The sequence below is a fragment of the Protopterus annectens genome, chromosome 14.part0, assembly GCF_019279795.1.
Source record: "Protopterus annectens isolate FY-2018-M chromosome 14.part0, PAN1.0, whole genome shotgun sequence".
NCBI classification, from domain to species: Eukaryota; Metazoa; Chordata; order Ceratodontiformes; family Protopteridae; genus Protopterus; species Protopterus annectens.
Genome location: NC_056748.1, coordinates 124,029,620 through 124,051,135, shown reverse-complemented (window position 1 = coordinate 124,051,135; position 21,516 = coordinate 124,029,620). Strand labels below are relative to the sequence as shown.

General features: G+C 41.9%; 1 protein-coding gene across 1 annotated transcript in view; it reads left to right on the top strand.

Moving 5' to 3' along the window:
- Positions 1-21,516, top strand: part of LOC122788885 (pulmonary surfactant-associated protein D-like) — a 440,824-nt gene that overhangs the window by 131,275 nt on the left and 288,033 nt on the right. The window lies entirely within an intron of this gene.

Below are 21,516 nucleotides of genomic sequence, written 5' to 3'. Positions count from 1 at the left end.
GGCACAGCTGACTCAATGCATGCTTATGTACTTAATGTAAAACACTGCATAGTTACATCTCACAGTTGTCCAGCACAGCCAAGTCAATGCAGGTTCATGCATGTAATGTAAAACACTGCATACCTACAGTCATCCAGCAGACCTGAGTCAATGCATGCTCATGCACATAATGTAAAACGCTGCATACTTACATAGCACAGCTGAGTCAATGCATGCTTATGCACATAATGTAAGACACTGCAGAATTACATCTTACAGCCATCCAGCACAGCCAACTCAATGCATGCTCATACACATAATGTAAAGCACTGCATGCCTACAGTGGACTGACATAGCTGAGTCACTGCATGTTCATGTACATAGGTTCATAGTTTGTTCATAGGTTGGTACTAGGCTATTGGCCCTATGGCCTATACAAGCCTAGCCATAACAATTCCCTGGATATTTCTTCCCACAATATTTACTTCCCTGGACCCCTGTCTAGCAGGGAGACTGACATTATCCCCGGGGTGAATTTCCTATCTCCCATCCAATCGTCAAGGGTCCTTTTGAAGAGGGCCAAGGAGGCGCTATGCTTGACATGTATGGCCAGTCTATTCCAGAGTATGGGGAGTCTCTGAGTCAGGAACCTATCCCTCCAGCATGTTTTGTTCATTGTGATGACAAGGTTTAGATCCCTGGAGCGTGTGACTCTGAGGGATAGGGAATTTTTTAAGTGGAGCATGTCCAACAGCTCAGGGTTTGACATGGCCTTGTATATTAAGTAGAGATTGCCTCTGAGTAGACGATATGCCACAGAGTATAGCTGGAGTTTTTTTAGACAGTCAGCATATGGCATCTGCTTTAGGCCTATGATTCTTTTAGTGAGGTATTTCTGCAGCCTTTCCAGCTGTTGCAGATGTTTTGTGAGGTACATACCAAACGGGACGTTATACTCTATAATAGGTTTAATGAGGGATGAGTACAATGGGACAATGACCTCCTTTTTTCTGGATGAAAAGCCCTTAGTGATGAAGTGTGCCACATAGAAGGATTTCCTGCCTGTTGTGGCGATGTGGTTATCGAAGGTGAGACCACTGTCCAGCTGTGTCCCTAAGTCTCTCATCACACTTTTGATGTTTAGTGTACTGCCACCTATGTGGTAATTCATGGGTACATGTTTTTTTCCAAAGGGGATAACTATACATTTCTTGGAATTAAGCTTGAGCCCATGGCTCTGGCACCAAGCATCTGTTTCTGTAAGGCCCTTTTGTAGAATATACACATCATTTGGGGATTCAGTAATGGCTCCCAGTTTGCAGTAATCTGCAAACTTTGTTAGCCAGAGTCCCTTAGTGTTGGCCTGTACTTCAGAGAAGTAGATTACAAACAAGACTGGTCCCAGGACTGAACCCTGAAGTACTCCACTTGTCACTTGATTGGAGCTAGATTTGAAGTCGGCTACATCATTTACAGTCTGGGTTCTGTCAGTAAGCCAGTTGGCTACCCTTCAAGTAATGTAGGGATTTATGCCCAGCTTAGTAAGTTTATCTATGATTCCAGAGTGGGGGATGGTGTTGAAGGCCTTGGTGAGGTCCAGATAGGTTGTGTGGACTGCCTTACCCTCGTCCACAGCTCTGGAGATTGATTTGAAGAAGTCAATCAGGTTCAGGAGACAAGACTGGCCCTTCATGAACCCAAACTGGATGGGGTCCAGTGTTTGAAAGTTGCCAATTTCTTTGTTTATAAGTTCCATGATAATGCGTTCCATGCCCTTGCAGATCAGGCTCATCAGACTGTTGGGACAGTAGTTTCCGGGATCCAAGGTGGATCCCCCCTTGTGGAGTGGGATAACTGTAGCTGTGCACCACTCAGTGGGCACGAAGCCTGAGGTGAGGCTATGATTAAACATGACACTTAGGTGAGGTGCCAGTTAATTTTGTAGTTCATGTAGTACACAGCCTGGGATGTCATCTGGTCCCATGGATGCTGTATTCTTAGCTTTGGAGAGTGCAGTTTCTACCTGTGTGGTTGTGATTACCAGAATTTGGTGATCTTTTGGTATTGAGATGGGCCCTTTAGAGGGTGAGAGGGGGGTGAAGTTGGCACTAAATTGATCTGTCAGGATATTGGCAATATCCTTGGAATCAGTATATTTAATGCCATTCTGTTGTAGCTGAGAGCAGATCTGAGCATTGCCATTTAGATTCTTGACATAACTATAGAATGCCTTGTGGTTGTCTTTGGAATCTTTGGCAATTTTATTTTTGTAACTAGCTTTTGAGGATTTTATAAGGGATCTCAGCTTCTTACTGAGGCTGTAAGGGAGTTTTTTGCAACCTGAAATGTTCCTCTTTTCTGCAACAGTTTCTTCCTTCTGTTGTATAGTTTGTTTATAGCAGGGGGACCACCAGATTGGCTTCCTTTTTTTGGAGGAGAGCATCTTGGTTCTATTTGGGATGGCACGATTCATGTACAAGTGGATGTGCTCGTACAGTGCCTTATTGTAGGCTTCAGAAGTCGAACTTTCAGATCCCGTCTGCATGGGTGTCATGGAGTTTGTCACTTCTGACTTGAGTAGCATGAAGCTGGCTTTGGAGAAGTTTTTATGCAGGTTTCCTTACTGAGGGGTGGGGGTGGGATGTGGACGTTAAGGGTGATTTCCTTATGGTCAGACCTGGCCAATGAGGGGGTGACCACTGGTGTGGAGCATCTATCTCCCATGTTGGTAATTACCAGGTCTAGGATATTGGACCCCCTGGTGGAACAATGGATTAGTTGATCCAGGGCGTTGGAATTTATGAATTCCAAGAACTGTTGGGAAAAGGTGTTGGTACCCGAGTAGTTTTCCCGATTAATGGCAGGGTAGTTGAAATCACCCAGTATGAGGGTGTTTGGTTGTATCTTAATATTTTCCAGTATGCTAAAAAAGGTGTAGTGATAATCTTGGGGCATGGTGGGGATCTGTAGCAAGCTACAAATTGGATTTCAGTTTTACCTAGTGTTAGTTGCACCTGGAGAATTTCAGATGCATTGTGTTGGGCAATTAGCCTGGAAGTGTGAATATCCTTGATGAATATGGACACTCCTCCACCTGTAGTGTTTCAGTCTTGGTTTGGTGGCCAAAAAGTGTGGTAAGAGTTGTAGCCTGGTATTGCATGGGTGCTCTCTGGAGCCTTGAACCAGGTCTCAGTTACTGCACAGATATCGATGTTCTCCATTTTTAGGAGTGCCTCGAGAGAGTGTATTTTGAGGTTTAGACTTCTAGCATTGAGTAGCATTACCTTCGGATTTTGCATGCTTATATGTGTTACAGGGGTGGTTTTGTCCTCTGAACCTTGCCTAAGAAAGGCACTATAGGGGTGGAAAGAGCTTTAGCCAGTAACCTGAATCCCAGGGGTGACAGGTGTAGACTATCTCTGGCAAAGCATCGTGGTTTGTTGATCATGTCTTCCCAGGCAGAGAGATACTGGATCCCCTTTGAATGACACCAGAAGCTTAGCCAATTGTTGAAGTCAATCATTTTGTCCTTATACTGTGGCATCATTCTGGGTGAAGGCAGGATGCCACTCAGGGCTAGGGTCATACCTGCCTGGGCCACATGATCCGAGAGCTCTTCCATTTCTCTTTTCATGTAGTCCAGGGAGGTACGTCTCAAGTCATTTACTCCAACAACAGAGTCGTATTTGTACTTGTGGAGTGACTTGAGTGCATGCGTTATGTGGCAGATCCTGGCACCCGGCAGGCAGCTGACTGTAATTTTCTCCTTGTTCAGCCTGGTGAGTGGGACATCAGTGTGCCTGACTATAGAGTCACCTATGACTAAAGTGTTCGGTACATTGTCTTGCCTTAGTGGCTGTTGTTGGGTGGCACACCTGTGTTGTGAGCTATGTGTTACTTTGGTTGTGGCTGGTGTTTGTTTGCGTTTCAGCTTCAGAGGTTCTTGTTGCTTGGGCAGGTTAATATTAAGGGCCTCCACATATGTGGGTTTTGTGTTGTTATGTGTGGGTGTTGATGGTATGGGTTTTGAAGGGCTATGCATTGCTTGAGGTGTAGTGCAGGTGTTAACCTTCTCCTCTTGACTGTCTAGCACAATCTTGGCTGGAGAGAGCTTTGCTTCCAGTTTGGCTATGTAAGTGCATCTCTTGCAGGTTGTAATGTTGGCTGGTAGGAGAAGAGGGTTGCTGTGTACATGAGGCAGTTGCTGCATTGCCCCAGTATGCCCAGATTCACCAGATGGACAGGAGAAATCACTGGAAGCTGACCCTTGGACATGCCTGTTTAGGTGCTTTTTTTGTAAAGTACAAGAGCTGTTTTCTCTTACCTTTGCAAGGTACTTTGCAATTATAAGCTGTTTAGTACCTACAATTAATTTCTCCTTATTGACAAGGAGAGTTGCGTGCTTGTATCAGTTTCAGGCTTCCTAGTGCTTTCCAGCAGGTTCTAGAGCAAGTGCTAGTCACAGGGGTTCAGATTTTAGTGTTAATACTGAGAAACCAGCTAGTTCTAAGGGAAAATTTGAAGAGCAGAATTTCTGGCACCTGGAATAGTTTAGCCATAGCCCGCGGTGCTGCACGATGCTAAAAATGAGCAAATACACACGTTTATAAGCCAGAAAGTTAAAAGGGATAGAAATCAGCCCAAGAAGGCTAATAAAATTGCAATTTCAGAGCTGGAAACCACTCCTCTAGCGTTAGATAGGCAGTACAATGTTCACCACTCCCACTGGTAAGCAGTAGGACTTCCCTCTACCACTGCAAGGTCTAGATAGCTCTGAATACAGAAAATAATGTCCTGAAACCAGCAATGCCTGGGATCTGGACTATACTAGCTAGGAAAGGCAGGAAACGAGCAAACAAGATAGTATTTTTTTGTTGTTGGTTAAAGCAGGCTAAACAATGCAATAATACAGCAAATAAACACAGAAAAGGCTAATGCACTTGTGTGTATAGTCCTAAGCAGTCAATGCAATTAAAACTCTACAAAATTAGCAATTTAAAACTTTTTAAATGAAGCAAGGCAAGTGCACAAGTACAGAAAAGCAGCTAAAACACACACAAACAATTCAGATGCAGTGCAACCTAGAGCACTTGAGTTATAACAATATTAAGGCAAATACAGTTTTAATAATTGCACTAAAATATACTCTATATTTCCAAAATGTTTGAGAAGCACAGTCAGAACACAAAGAGATTCAGGCAATTTTTTTTTTAAAGAAAGGGAGACAGGAGGAACAGAAGGCCTTCTCAGATGTTCTCTCTGTATTAGGTAGAATGAGCTAATGACACTAGACTGGGAGGAGTGTCCCAGATCAAATTTACAGTAGGGGGTGGGCAACTGCAAAGCCACCAAGTATAACAACAAGACACCAACAGTGAGGGAGGGTGGGGACCAGTACTAAAGCTATTAGTCTACACATAATGTAAAACACTGCAAAGTGACATCTCACAGTCATCCAGCCCAGCTGAGTACATGCTTACTTACATAATGACAACTGTATATGTACATCTCACAGTTATCCAGCACAGACAATTCAATGCATGCTCATACACATAATTTAAAATATTGCATACTGACAGTCATCCAGCACAGCCAAGAAAATGCATTCTTATGTACATAAGGTAAAACACAGCATAGTTACATCTCATAGCCATCTGCCAGAGCCGAGTCATTGCACACTCATGCAGGTAATGTAAAACACTGCATAGTTACATCTCACAGTCATCCAGCATAGCCAAGTCAATGCATGCTCATGTAGGTTCATAGGTAGGTACTAGGCTATTGGCCCAAGGGCCTAAGTAAGCCTAGCCAACAAGGTTCCCTGGCTTAAACCACCCAATAAAGTTATTTTCCTGTTGAGCAGAGCCACAGAAGTGATCATCGGGGTGTATTTCCTATTTCCCATCCACTCATCAAGATTTTTCTTTAAGAGTACTAATGAAGAACTTTGCTTGACATAGATGGGTAGCTTGTTCCAGAGTATGGGAAGTCTCTGGGACAGGAATCTATCCCTCCAGCATGTCCTGTTTGTTGTGGTGACAAGGTTTAGGTCCCTAGAGCATGTAGCTCGGAGGGATTGGGATTTCTTTAGCTGCAGCATGTCCAACAGCTCTGGGTTTGACATAGCTTTATATGTTAGGCAGAGATCACCTCGGAGTAGGTGATATGCTACAGAGTAAAGCAGGAGTTTTTTGAGAAGGTCAGTGTAGGGCAGATGTTCGAGGCCAGCAATCCTCTTTGTGAGGTACTTCTGTGGCCTTTCCAGCTGCTGCAGATGTCTTGTGAGGTACATTCCAAAAGGGGCATTGTACTCTATAACTGGTCTAATGAGTGTTGAGTAGAAGGGAACAATGACCTCTTTTTTCCTGGATGAGAACCCTTTTGTGATGAGGTGTGCCACGTAGAAGGATTTCCTGACTACTGTGGCGATGTGATTATCAAAGGAGAGAGACTACTGTCCACCTGAGTCCCAAGGTCTCTTATCACACATTCGGCATTAAGTATACTGCCACCTATGTAGTAGTTCATGGGTACAGAGTTTTTACCAAAGGGGATGACAATGCACTTTTTGGCATTGAGCTTGAGGCCATGGCTCTGACACCAGGCATCTGTATCAGTGAGACCCTTCTGTAGGATGTCCAAATCATTTGGGGACTTGACTATGGCTCCTAGTTTGCAGTCATCTGTGAACTTCATTAGCCAAAGGCCTTCCATGTTAGCCTGTACTTCAGAGAAGTAGATACCAAACAGGAGAGGTTCCAGGAGTGAACCCTGTGGTACTCCACTTGTCACTAGTTTGAAGTCAGATTTGGAGTCTGCAACTTTTACAGTGTGGGTTCTGTCAGTGAGCCAGTTGGCAACCCATTTTGTGATGTAAGGATTTACACATATTTTAGTGAGTTTATCTATAATTCCAGAATGGGGGATAGTGTCAAAAACCTTGGCGAGGTCAAGATAGGCTGTGTGAACCACCTTACCCTTGTCTACAGCTTTGGTGACTCGATCAGATTCAGGAGGCATGATCTTCCTTTCACAAACCTGAAATGGGTGGGGTCCAGAGTTTGGAGGTTAACAATGTCTTTGTTTATCAGTTCCATGATGATATGTTCCATGGCCTTACAGACCAGACTCATCAGGCGAATAGGGCAATAGTTCTCGGGATCAATGGTGGCTCCCACTTTGTGGAGTGGGATAACTGTTGCTGTGCGGCATTCAGTGGGCACAAAGCCTGATGTGAGGCTATGACTGAACATGGTGCTTAGGTGGGGAGCCAGTTCGTTCTGAAGTTCTTGTAAAACACAGCCTGAGATATTGTCTGGTCCCATGGATGCTGTGTTTTTGGCTTTAGAGAGTGCAGCTTTTACCTGCATAATTGTGATTACAGGGACTCTGCATTCTCCCTGTATAGATATGGGTTCTTTAGGGGGTGGGGGGGGGGTAAAGTTAGCACTGAACCTATCTGCCAGGATGTTGGCAATATCATTTGGTTCTGTAATTTCTGTGCCGTTGTGCTGTAACTCAGAGCAGATCTGAGTGTTGTCATTGAGATTCCTGACATAGCTATAGAATGCTTTGTGGTTGTCTTTAGAATCAGTGGCGGTTTTGTTTTTGTGTTTTCGTAGCTAGCTTTGGAGGATCTTATAAGGGATTGTAGCTTCTTACTGAGGCTGACCAGGGAGCTCCTCCACTCATGGGATTTTTCTCTTTTGCAACAGTTTCTTCCTTCTGTTGTAGAGTTTGTTTATGGCCGGGGACCACCAAATTGGCTTCCTTTTTTTGGAGGATCGCATCTTGACTCTATTCGGGATAGCACGATCCAGACACTCGTGTAAGTGCTTATAGAGTGAATTTGTGTAGGATTTAGCACTCGTAACTGTATTGTCCATCTGCATGGGTGTCATGAAGTTCACCACTTCTGTCTTAAGAAGCATGAAGTTGGCTTTGAAGAAATTTTTTAGCATAGTTTCCTTAATGAGGGGTGGGGGTGGGATGTGGATATCTAGGGTGATTAGCTTGTGGTCGGATCTGACCAATGAGGAGTTGACTTCATGTGTGGAACACCAGTCACTCATGTTGGTAATGACTAGGTCTTGGATATTGTTGCCCCTGGTGAAGGTGTCGATATGTTGATCCAGGGCATTGGAATTTATGAATTCCAAAAAGCGTTGAGCAAAGGAGTTGGTACATGAGTAGTTTTTGGTGGGGTAGTTGAAATTACCCATTATTAGGGTATTTGGTTGAACCCTAATATTTTCCAGTATATCAAGAAAAGAGGAGTGGGAATCCTGGGGCATGGTGGAGGATCTGTAGCAAACTACAATTTGGATTGCAGTTTTGCCTAGAGTTAGTTGCACTTGGATAACCTCGGATGCATTATGCTGAGCAACTGGCCTGAAGGTGTGGATATCCTTAATGAAAATGGACACACCTCCGCCTCTGGTGTCCCGGTCCAGGTTAGATGGCCAAAAAGTGTGGTATGAGTTATAGCCTGGTAATGCAGGGGTGCACTCTGGAGCCTTGAACCAGGTCTCAGTCACTGCACAGATATCAATGTTCTCCATTTTAAAGAGTACCTTGAGGGAGTGCATTTTGAGATTTAGACTTCTAGCATTGAGTAGCATTACCCACAGTTTTTGCTTGCCCGTTCCTGTTATGATGGTGAATTTGTCATTTGAACCTTGCCTAAAAAAGGCACTATAGTGGTGGCAAGAGCCTTAGCCAGTATCTGGAATCCCAGGGGTGACAGGGGCAGGCCATCTCTGGCAAAGCATTGTGGTCTGTCGATGATGTCGTCCCAGGCAGACAGATACTGGATCCCCTTAGAATGACACCAGAAGCTTAGCCAATTGTTGAACTTAATCATTTTGTTCTTGTAGTGCGGTATCATTCTGAGCAATGGCAGGATGCTACTCAGGGCTAGGGTCATATCTGCTTGGGCTACAAGATCAGAGAGCTCTTCCATGTCTCTTTTCATGTAGTCCAGGGAGGTACATCTCAGATCATTCACATCAACATGGTCAATGACAGAGTCATATTTGTACTTGTTGTGGAGTGACCTGAGTGCAAGGGTTATGTGGCGGATCCTGGCACCCAACAGGCAGCTGACAGTAACTTTCTCCTTGTTTAGACTGGTGAGTGGGACATTAGTGTGCCTGACTATAGAGTCACCTATGACTAGTGTGTTGGGTACGTTGTTTTGCCTTATGGGCTGTGGCTGAGTGGCACACTGAGTCTGTGGGTTATGTGTCATTTGGGTAGTGTTGGGGGGGTGGAGGTTGATTGCGTTTCTGCTTTGGACATCTGTGTTGCTTGAGCAGATTTTTATTGAGAGCCTCCATGAATGTTTTTGTGTTTCTATGTCTGGATTTTGTACTGGTTGGCTAGACAGAGAGACCAAGCTAGTAAAGATGTGCAGCAGGTAAGGGTGATAAAGGATAATGAGGGAAACGTACTCACAAGCGAGGAGAGTGTGTTGAGCAGATGGAAAGAGTACTTTGAGGGGTTGATGAATGAAGAGAATGAGAGGGAGAGAAGGCTGGATGATGTGCGGATAGTGAATCATGAAGTGCAGTGGATTAGCAAGGAGGAAGTAAGGATAGCTATGAAGAGGATGAAGAACGGAAAGGCTGTTGGTCCAGATGACATACCTGTGGAAGCATGGAGGTGTTTAGGTATAATGGCAGTGGAGTTTTTAACTAGATTGTTTAATGAAATCTTGGAAAGTGAGAGGATGTCTGAGGAATGGAGAAAAAGTGTTTTGGTACCGATTTTTAAGAATAATGGTGATGTGCAGAGCTGTAGTAACTACAGAGGGATTAAACTGATCAGTCACAGCATGAAGTTATGGGAAAGAGTAGTGGAAGCTAGGTTAAGAAGGGAGGTGATGATTAGCGATCAGCAGTATGGTTTCATGCCAGGAAAGAGCACTACAGATGCGATGTTTGCTCTGAGAGTGTTGATGGAGAAGTACAGAGAAGGTCAGAAGGAGTTGCATTGTGTCTTTGTGGATTTAGAGAAAGCATATGACAGGGTGCCTAGAGAGGAGTTGTGGTATTGTATCAGGAAGTCGGGAGTGTCAGAGAAGTATGTAAGAGTGGTAGAAGATATGTACGAGGGTAGTGTGACAGCGGTGAGGTCTGCGGTGGGAGTGACAGATGCGTTTAAGGTGGAGGTGGGATTACATCATGGATCAGCTCTGAGCCCTTTCTTATTTGCAAAGGTGATGGACAGGTTGACAGATGAGATCAGACAGGAGTCCCTGTGGACTATGATGTTTGCAGATGACATTGTGATCTGTAGTGAGAGTAGGGAACAGGTGGAGACGACTGTGGAGAGGTGAAGATATCCTCTAGAGAGAAGAGGAATGAAGGTCAGCAGGACTAAGACAGAATATATGTGTGTGAATGAGAGGAAGGATAGAAGAATGGTGAGGATGCAGGGAGTAGAGGTGGCGAAGGTGAATGAGTTTAAGTACTTGGGATCAACAGTTCAGAGTAATGGTGAGTGTAGAAGAGAGGTGAAGAAGAGAGTACAGGCAGGATGGAGTGGGTGGAGAAGAGTGTCAGGGGTAATTTGCGACAGACGAGTGCCATTAAGAGTGAAAGGGAAGGTCTACAAGAGGGTAGTGAGACCAGCTATGTTATACGGGTTGGAGACAGTGGCACTGACAAAAAGGCAGGAGTCAGAGCTTGACGTGGCAGAGTTGAAGATGTTAAGATTTGCACTGGGTGTGACGAGGATGGACAGGATTAAGAATAAGTATATTAGAGGGTCAGCCCAGGTTGGAAGGTTTGGAGACAAAGCCAGAGAGGCAAGTTTACATTGGTTTGGACATGTGCTGAGGAGGGATGCAGAGTATATTGGGAAAAAGATGCTACGGATGAAGCTGCCAGGTAACAGGAAAAGAGGAAGGCCTAAGATAAGGTTTATGGATGTGGTGAGAGAGGATATGCAGGTGGTTGGTGTGACAGAGCAAGATGCAGAGGACAGGAGGAAATGGAAACAGTTGATCTGCTGTGGTGACCCCTAACAGGAGCAGCTGAAAGAAGAAGAAGAAGATGTGTGGATTTTGGTGGTGTAGGTTTAGTGGGACTATGTGATGAGTGTGGTGCGGTGCAAGTGTTTACCTTCTCCTCTTTACTGTCAAGTTCAGTTTTGGATGGAGAGAGCTTTACCTCCAGTTTGGTTAAATAAGTGCATCTCTCACAAGTTGTAGTGTTGGGTGGTAGGAGGAGAGGGTTGTCTGTGTACATGAGGCAATTGCTACATTGCCCCAAGATACCCAGATTCATCAGATAGACAGGAGAGAACACTGGGAGCTGACCCTTGGACATGCCTGAATAAAAAACTATTTTCTTCTAGACAAGTGAGGAAAGTGAGTACAAGAGCTGTTTTTCTCCAAGCAAGTGAGGAAAGTAAGTACAAAAACTGTTCATAGGTTCATAGATTAGTAATAGGCTAACTGCCCCTGTGAGCCATTTTAAGCCTAGCCAGTTATCCCATGTGAGATTCAAACCCTGTACATTGTGTTTGTAAGGCAAACACCTTAGCCATTAGGCCACCCTCCCAACTTTCCTCTAGGTAATGAGGAAGGTTAAGTGCTGTAGTAATTTGTAGATTATTTAGTGCTTACAAAGAGTTCTGAACAAGTGCTGAGCATGAATAGGCAAATTCAAGTGCTAAAACCAAGAATGTGTATCTGATGTAGACTAGTTACAGGAAAGAAACAAGTGCAAACGCGGCTTTTAAATCAGAAAGTTGAGAGAGATGGAAAATTTGCTCAAACTGCCAATAACTACAATTTCTGGGCCAGAAACCACTCCTTATGTGGTAGATAGGTTACCTAGTGCTTACCACTGTTAAGCTAGAAGGCTTCCCTCCAACACAGAAAGTCTTGGGGGGGCTCAGGAGCTTACAAACAGTCCTGGATGCAGCAAATCTGTATCTGGACTAGACTAGTTACAGGAAAGGGTGGAAACAAGTGCAAATGCAGGCTTTTGAATCAAAGTTGAGAGAGATAGAAAAACTGCCCAAACAACCCATAACTACAATTTCTTGGCCAGAACCACTCCTTATGTGGTAGATAGGTTACCTAGTGCTTACCATTCCCACTGATTAGGCTAGAAGGCTTCCCTCCAATACAGAAAGGCTTGGGGGGCTCAGGAACTTGCAAGCAGTCCAGGGTAGAGCAAATCTGTATCGGGACTAGACTAGTTAAAGGAAGGGGGAACAAGTGCAAATGCAGAATCAGGAAGTTTAGAGAGATGCAAGAACTTACCAAACGGCCAATAACTACAATTTCTAATCCAGAAACCACTCCTTATGTGATAGATAGGTTACCTAATGCTTACCACTCCCACTGATAAGCTAGCAGGCTTCCCCCCAACACAGACAGGCTTAGGGGGGGCTCAGAAGCTTGCAAACAGTCCTGGATATAGCAAATCTGTATCTGGACTAGACTAATTACAGGAAAGGCAGCAAACAAGCGTACATTTTTTGTTATAGTTAAGCAGAACACAGGGAGATTCCAGCAAAGTTTTTTTTTTAATTTTTTTGTAAAGGAAAGGGAGAAGGGAGAAGCAGAAAATTAGGAAACTAAGTGGGGTGGCCTTCTCAAATGTTCTCTTTGTATTAGGTGGAATGAGCTAATGACATTAGACTGATAGGAGTGTCCCAGATCAAATTTACAGTAGGGGAGGGCAACTGCAAAGCCACCAACTATAAGAAGAAGACACCAACAGGGAAGGGAGGGAGGACGGGGAATAGCTCACAATATTCAATGAAAGAAATAACAGAATCGCAGACAGAAACACTATATTCACTGAACAAATAAATATAAAAATAAAATTTCAATACTATCTTTAACACTTCAAGTTTGTACTTATCCCAGCTTGTAATGCATTTGATTGTAGGTATAAAGCAGCCAGCCAAAGAGCTATTGACTGTACATAATATGAAACATTGCATACCTACATGTGATGATGTCAGGTATTGCCAGCTATGCTAGGAGAATTAGGAAAGTGGTTGTGTAACATATACCATGATAGCTAGATGGAGTTTTGTAAAAATTATGTCATTTCTATATCAAACTGATTTGTACAGGTGATTGTGTTAAAAATGCATTTGTAAAGCTGCTTATGTTAAAAATGTACCAACAGTGGGTCCTGCTGGACAGAAAAGAAATATACCTCTATATCAGGTGTAACTGTTGAAATGAATATATCATAACAGAGGATACTGGAAGAGAAGAGGTTAATCTCAGTTCAACTAACTTTGAAAAATAGTCTGAAATTAAATTACCTGGTTAAACATTGTATCTTACAGTTCTGATTGCAGTCAGAGGCAAAATATATGTGAAAACTAGGACAAGGAATTATACTGTATTTTTCTTAGGGGTGAACTAACTGCTACCCTGGAAGGGTGGAAGTTTTGAAATGGTTTTAGATATTCCAGATGCTATACACATCTTAGCAAATCTCTATGTATGTGTATTATGACACAGATGTGCTAGATTCTGGTTCAGTGCTAGTAAAGTGGGTAGTATGGGAACCAGAAGTCAGATGATCTGATGTGTGATTTCATTCTGTAAGCTGGCACTGAAATATTTTAATACTAGATGAGACAGAAGTCTCAGAGCAGTGCTTTTGAAACTTGACAAAGAAGGATCACTCACTCACTTCATCTTGCCTTGCTTTAGTAAGTAAACAGGGAATAGTAATTCTTTATATCAGTCAGGAAAATATAGTGTGATTAAGTATTGTGTTTCTGTATTTGTGTGAATCTTTCCATCTGTGTTATTTTTAATCTTTCCTGTGGCTGAAACTCTGGTGTTTATTGCAAATAGATATTTAGTATTTTCATGTTATTTTATTATTTATTATTAAATATATTTAAACTTTTCATTGTGGATGGTCTTTTAGAGACAATTTTAACCTTTGAGTGTACTTATATGTACTTGGTGACACAGTGGCCACTCCTGAAAACCTTGCTGTATTGGTTAAACATTACCATTTGTATTAGTATTAATTTTACTTAGCATAATTGGGTACCCTTGTAAGAGCCTTAGAGTAGCTAGCTGGTGGCAGTGTAAATACCTTATAGTTTGGGCAAAGGGTAGCAGATTGAGTAGGTCTGTGCCTGCATTTTCCAGGTGTGTGTGTGTGTGTGTGTGTGTGTGTGTGTGTGTGTGTGTGTGTGTGTGTGTGTGAAAATCAAATCTTAGAGAGTATGTGTGTCATCTTCTTGGAGCAGGGACACAGAGCACTGGTTTCACAGAGATGATGTGTGGAGGACTTGGCTTGGAGCACTCGGCTTAGAACTCACCTCTACAGCTGTGTCAGTGGGGAGGTTTATTGGGGGCCTGGAGAGAGAGAACAGGAAACCCAACCCATGGGCTGACTGCATTCCCTATGTGCTCTTAAGGGAAATTGTGCTTGGTGCAGAGAGCTCCATCTGGAAATACTGTGTGTGTCTATCTTTGTTCCAAATGAACATCCCTCACCAGTGTCCATGGTAAGGATTGAGACTCCTTGATTACCGACCAGAGCAAAGACATCACAATACAGTCATGCAGCACAGCCGAGTCAATGCACACTCATGCACATAATGTAACACACTACATAGTAACATCTCACAGACATCCCGCACAGCCAAATCAATGCACACTCATGAATGTAAGGTAAAATACTGCATACCTACAGTCATCCAACACAGCTAAGTGAATGTGTGCTCATGTACATAATGTAAAACACTGCATATCTACATCTCACAGTCATCCAGCACAGTTGAGTCAACGCATGCTCATGCACATCATGTAAAACACTGCATGATTACATCTCACAGCCATCTGGCACAGTGAAGTTAATTCACTGTCATGAATGTAATTTAAAACACTGTATAGCTACATCGCACAGTTGTCCAGCACAGTCAAGCCAATGCACACTGTTGTACATTATGCAAAACACTGCATTGTTACATCTCTTAGTCATCCAGCACAGCCAAGTCAATGCATGCTCATTCATGTAAGGTAAAACACTGTGTACCTACATCTCAGAGTCCTCTGGCACAGTTGAGTCAATGCACACACATGCACATAATATAAAACACTGCATACCTACTTCTCACAGTCATCTGGCACAGCTGAGTCAATCAATGCTCATGTAATGTAAAACATCGCATAGCTACATCTCACAGTCATTTGGCACAAGAATACCAGTATATTGGCAACCAGGCCACTGCAGGTGTGCACCTCCCCCATCACCATATAAATGAGGAGGAAATGGATTCAATAAAAAGCAAAGAAATGGGAGAATAGCAAGCAGAAAAAAACATAAGGTTAACCTTAAGTTACGAAAGGTGAGGGTAAAAGAATTTTTTTAAGTAATGAGCCCATTTTGTAATATAAAGAAAGCATGTGTCACCAAGGAAGGTAGTGAAGAAAATCTGTTAATCAGACAAACGATGAAATGAAAGCAGCAGGGTCAGACAGACAGACATGATAGGCACACAGAATGTTCGGAGGACAATGGATGGATACAGACATACAGAGAGTGAATAAGGGGTGATGAGGAAGGTTGAGTAATGAGGAAGGAATGGCAAATGACGTATAAGGAGGAAAAGTACCAGAACAGGGATAGGGTAAAAGCACAGGAAGACACATCAGGAAGAATTTATATAGTGAAAACAGGTTATTTATTCAAGAATGTCTAGCAAGATAGAAACAGAACACAGTCTAAGGCAATCTCTTTGGATTCAACACAAAGGAAAAAAGTCAACATATTTTGCTTAAATCAGCCTGTTCATAAAACACTTTCTTTGATACATTACTAAAGAACCCCAAATTAGCCACTCTTAGGTCTGGCAGAGTTTATTTATATGAATGTATTTTAGTCCATACGTTGAAACCAGAAAACAGCTTTCCTGGTTAATTTCAGTTATATGGGTTTGGTAACTTTGTACAAAGACACTAAAACACATCTCAAGAGTCTCATGACTTTTTTGCTTCATGGTACAGAAAAATAAAGCCTTACTGTGACCCAGATGGCTCATATTTAACTAGCGGCATGTGTACTGGAGGATTTGAATGGATGGAGGTGAGTGGGTTTGTGCAGCTGATGTTGGGCATCCAGTCCAGATTCACTGCAATATAGCAGCAACAAGACCCTCATGAGTTTCTTGCTGCAAGCAGGTATACTGCTTTGAAAGTGGTTGCACATGCCTTAAACTGAGCAAGCACCTATCAATGCTGGAAATATATGGCTCTTGCAAAGATTGCCATAGGGAGGTATTGGATGTTAGGATAAACTCTCCAGCAGCACAATGACACTACACCAGTGTCCTCCACCTTCTCACCAGCCCTTGAGGAGTCATTGAATTGAGCTCAGGGGAGGCTAAAATGGGTTTACTATAGCCAGTGAATGAGGAGAGGAGCTGATGACAAATGAGTGTCGAGGGGGAAGGGAAAAAAGGAAGCATCTCCTAGCTATTTCCAAATGAAGTACTTTCTTTCCATTATTCAGGAAAAGCTTTATTAAGATATCAGCCCTTTTAACCTACATTCCCGCTTGCTTGATTACATGTTATCCTAGTTTGTAGATAGTTCAACAAATAGTCCTGCATGGGGCAAGTTAGCAAGAAACACTCTGTTTGTTAATTCCAACATGCATGCTTCTCACTTTTACAAACAACATAAAACATATCAGGGCCATCTTTTCTGTTCAACTCTCTCTCTCTGTATTTATGTATATATTTGCATTTGTTTGCCGGGAAAGACCAGCTGGGCAAACTCCTCTTTTAGGTGGACGCCTGGGGAGAAAAGCTCCTGCTAGCAGTTATAATAATCAAAGCAGGAAGAACTAACATACATTCAGACAATGACATAATTCAAAATTATATCTAGTTACAGGAATGAATATAGTAATAACAGAATACAGTGTTGATAACACAATATCACATGAAATCACACCATATAATATAAAAGGAAAGCGTATACAAAAACATGGGAGAAATATGTTTGCTGTTTATATTACTATGATAGTATGAGATATGTAGAGAAGGGGAGAAGGTAGTGAGAGTAAGTGATTACAAAAATGTAGAAAGATAAATATAGTATAGGTACAATGTATACAGTATTTACAACTAAGGTAATTATTCTTTTCTCCCCCTTTCTCATCCTCTTTCTCTCTGGGTTCATTCTGGCTACATGTACTTAAAGGAAGTCTGCCCTTAAAGAGCAAATCTAATTTGGCAGGTGAAGCCACAAAACATTTTAGTACCATGAGGCTAAAATATCTGCCATAATCTATTAGACCTATATGGGCATTATAATATGTAAACATGTACATTTTATTTTTCTTTTGAAATTAAACGCGATTCATTATTTTCATACCAGTAAGGAAAATTGTATGTGCACTCCAAATATGGCATGTCTTATGATATTGTATGGAACATAAGGAAATAAGAAAATAATGCAATATGATTCATTTTATTTCCATGCCTATTCAAGAACATTGTTTACTTTGTTAGAAACTTGCATTCAGTTTTCCTGTGGAATTGTATTCTGTGTTATATCTTTGTTATTATACTGGATAGTGTTTTGTTTTCTATAATTATACTAAGCTGAAGATCTGAATCTAACACTAGGTGACCTAGGCAGCTGCCTAGGGCCCATGTTTTCTTGGGGATCCCTGTCTTCCCTCGAAAATTTCCTGTAAATAAAAAATAATAAAACAAGAAACCTGACTTCCATTACCACACAGCACCGGCATTAGGACCTTGCAGGAGACAACATGCCAATGTCCATCAGCACATAGCACAAGTATTAGAACCTTGTAGAGAGCATACACAAGGCCACTGGACCTTGCTGAAGACATCACGCCCACTTCCATAATGCCAGCCTCAGAAAACTGTGGGAGATTTAAGTCTTACATCAGTGCAGTAATCGATTTGGAGCCATGAGTGCGCATATACAGAGCAGCAGCCAAGCCTGATAGGAGCTGTGAGTATTCCTTAACACAGGGAAAGGTGTGTAGGTGTGTGCATGTGCGTGTGTGCGTGTACTGTCTAGTTAAGTGACTTTGCTCAGAGTGTAACCCTGATCTTGGTTATTGACAAGCCAGTGCCTTAAATCTCCACAACAACTGTCAGATCTCCTTTAATTTTATTTCTTTTTTTGTTTTTGTAAATGAGGATTACAGTCCATCAGTGTCAATCACAGTGTTTCATAGTTGTCTTAAGTGTCAGTGGTGCAACACGTAGCATACTTGATTTGAAAACAGAAGGCTGTGGGTTCTTTTCCCACACCAGGTAGATCAATTGCTGATAAGCAATTTTTTTTTATTTAATATAGGCAATTTATTCTTCAAGGGCAGCAGACACTGAATTTATAGATGAAGCACTGAAATGTAAAATTGTTTGCCAACAACAACTTCTTCATTAGTTACAGTTCTATTTAATGTGGAATTATTTAGACAACTTTTACTTTTGCAGAGATTGTGCCTATTGAATGATATTAATGGATTATAATGACTGCTGTTGAAAGCCGTTTTTGGTTGAAATGTTCTGAAATGGATAGTTTTGTCATTATTGGTTCATACATTTTGTATCACTGCTTACTGCAAAAAATATTAAAAACTACAAATTTAAAATGCACTCTAATATGGTGCTGTATCAAACAAAGAATATAATTTACTACAATCAGGAAGGTGAATTAAAGAACACACATACTTATGAATGGTCCTAAAAATGTATGCAGGGTGCCCCTGGTTTGAAAACAGACCAAAGGTACACTTAATCCATCAGTGGCAATGACATTTTCTGTGAATGTGGGTTTCAATGCAGTTTCACAGAATGTGAGTTTTAAGGGCAGAGATTTTACTATTCCTTATTTTCATTATGAGTCTCTATTGTTTTGTTTTACAAATGGCTACCAGTGTTTGTGCTGTAAAATTTGAAATCAAAGTTTTATGTTAAATCCAAACATCTGTAATCACTGTAAAAGTAAAGAAAAAATAGTATGCTCACTGACAGATTTGAACAGTGTTTATGATAACTGGAGGGAGATGGATAAGTAATGGGATACTAGAATGGCTGCAGGAGAGAGGAACCTTGGCTGCAGGTGAGAGGCCTGATCCATTACCCTGCCTAAGGCCCTATTGGACCATAATCCGGTTCTGTTAAGTTGAAGCTTTAGCCCCCGATCTTTCACTGAGAATGGGCCTCTACAAAGCAGATAACCAATACATTATCCCATGCATGGAACCTAGACTTCTGTCCTTGTTTGTTGCTCTCAATGTCTTTAACTCCCAGACCATGTCATGCCACCAAATTCCCAACATTTTAAATGTTTTTCAGTTGTTAATACATCTTGCAGGGTGATGCGAGAAAATAATGTATAGGTAATAGAGGTCTGGGGAATGCTTAACATGCCCTTTGAAGTTCACAGCATAAACTTACTCACAGAAAGTATAATACATGCATAAACTAGCGGAACATCAGAAGAAATGCATGTAATACTGGGAAGGCAAACAAGAATGTGATACATTAGCAATCAGAACTCAATGTGCAATCACTAATCTGTGGTTGTCGTGATATGTATCAAAAGGTCAAGGTTATGACATCTTGCTAAATTTCCCTTACACTAAAGTATGGCAGTTTCAGAGTTAGTATGAGCAAGAAATGGGCTCATGGGGATGCAGTCCCTATATTAGGGAGTGCACTAGAGAAAACCTTCTGTCAACATTATTTTAAAAAGAACTTACCATTTTTAATGTAAGTGGGAAATAATGAAATAACAAAAAGCAGCATGCAATAAAAACATCAAAATCTAAAATTAGAAAACAGTATGATCCTACAGTCCTATTTAATTTTAAGGTTTGATGCTTTTATTCTATGTTCCTTTTTTGTTATTACATTGGTAAGTGTTGACTGCACAAGTATTGCATTCTTATCATAGAAACATCCCTCTGGTTGCAGTATCATGGCTTTTCTCCTTAAATCAGAGCCATAATGACCTAGTTCTGCTCCTTGCTCCTGGCATGAAGTAGGTGCCTCGGTCCTTCTTCATCCTTCATCTTCTAACACATATCATGACAACCACAGATTGCACATTAGAGTTCTGATTGTTAATGTCTCACATTTTTTTCCATGGCAGATGCTAACACAAGTGGCCCAATTCCTAAACACAGATCATCTGCAGTAGGCTGACATTCTGCCTCTAACCGCAAGGCCACCTACGTTTGTCCCATTTAAATTAAAAAAGCTCCCAAATCTGTCATTAACTTTCAGTCCTTTCCCTAGCTGACTCAGAGTTTTAGAAGGGAGTGTGACTGTAACAGATGGAAGTTTTTTTGTTTTTCTTTATGGAAGAAAGATTGAATTTGGATGGAAAATGGAACATCCTTAACTAGAGAAGGATCATGAAATAATGTCTCTGGGCATCACATGCACTTGTCCTACATATATGTCTTTGAGACACCTGCTCCAATCACCCTGCAACTGAAACTAAAGGGTGCCCAAATATGGAATAACTCAAATCATGAGCCCCAGGAAGGACAGCAGCTTGACCCTCTCTGTACCCAGGATAACACCCTCCCGTGCACTTGTTGCTAGTTAGTCTCTGGTCAATGGCAGGACAGATAGATGATCTGACACTGTGACAGTGGACTACTCCAAGTTGTGTTTATTTCTTATCCCTGCTCTAGGACACTAAACATGTGATATCCTGGATATTCCTGTCTATTTTGTCCCTTCCATTTACCAACTACTTCTGCCATATTGGTAGGTCCAGACAACCTGTCCTTGTTGTAAAACTGATCATCTACCCACCTCCATCTTTCCAGCAGACCATCTTCAGTCTTGGTCTTCTAGTCTTCTACTGGAAGACTGATGTTTTTCATTAATGTGGATATATTTTCTGTGTTCACAATTTAATTGTGTCACAGGGCCTATCCTTAGTTCTTCTCCATATAATTGTTGTTTTAAGCATCAGTATTAGCAAAGGCAGTTCAATTACAAATGTTTAACCATTATTTTGATATGTATTTAACAATGTGACATATCTGAGACCTTAACTTTTTTCTTAAGTGCATTTTACCTTCTTATCTGCCAGACATTGAGTCTCCCCATGAGGCTTAAGCCTATTGGTTCCCTCTGTACTAGGTATCCCCAGTGTTGGGCAAAAGGCATTCAGAGTGGCCATTATCCAGAGAGACTTCAGAATCCTTTATCTTTCCTGCCTACATCCTAATTATCTGTTTGCAAGCTGCAGAAGACACCATCCTTTGTACTGGCCATGTGAGCTTATTTTAGCTACCCATAATGGAGCTCATAACATTCTTCTCAATTAGTCCTGACCATGGTGAGGGCACCCTGTCCCATCAATTAAGACACTATAGTTTATTCCACAGACCAGGACCCAAAACCAATCTGTCCATCTAACCCAAACTATCAAGCCCTCCCTCCAGTTAGTGGCCCATGTCTTCCCTGAGTATAAGCTGTAGGTATTTCCCCTAACTCTAACCCTACCCTAACCTCACCCTC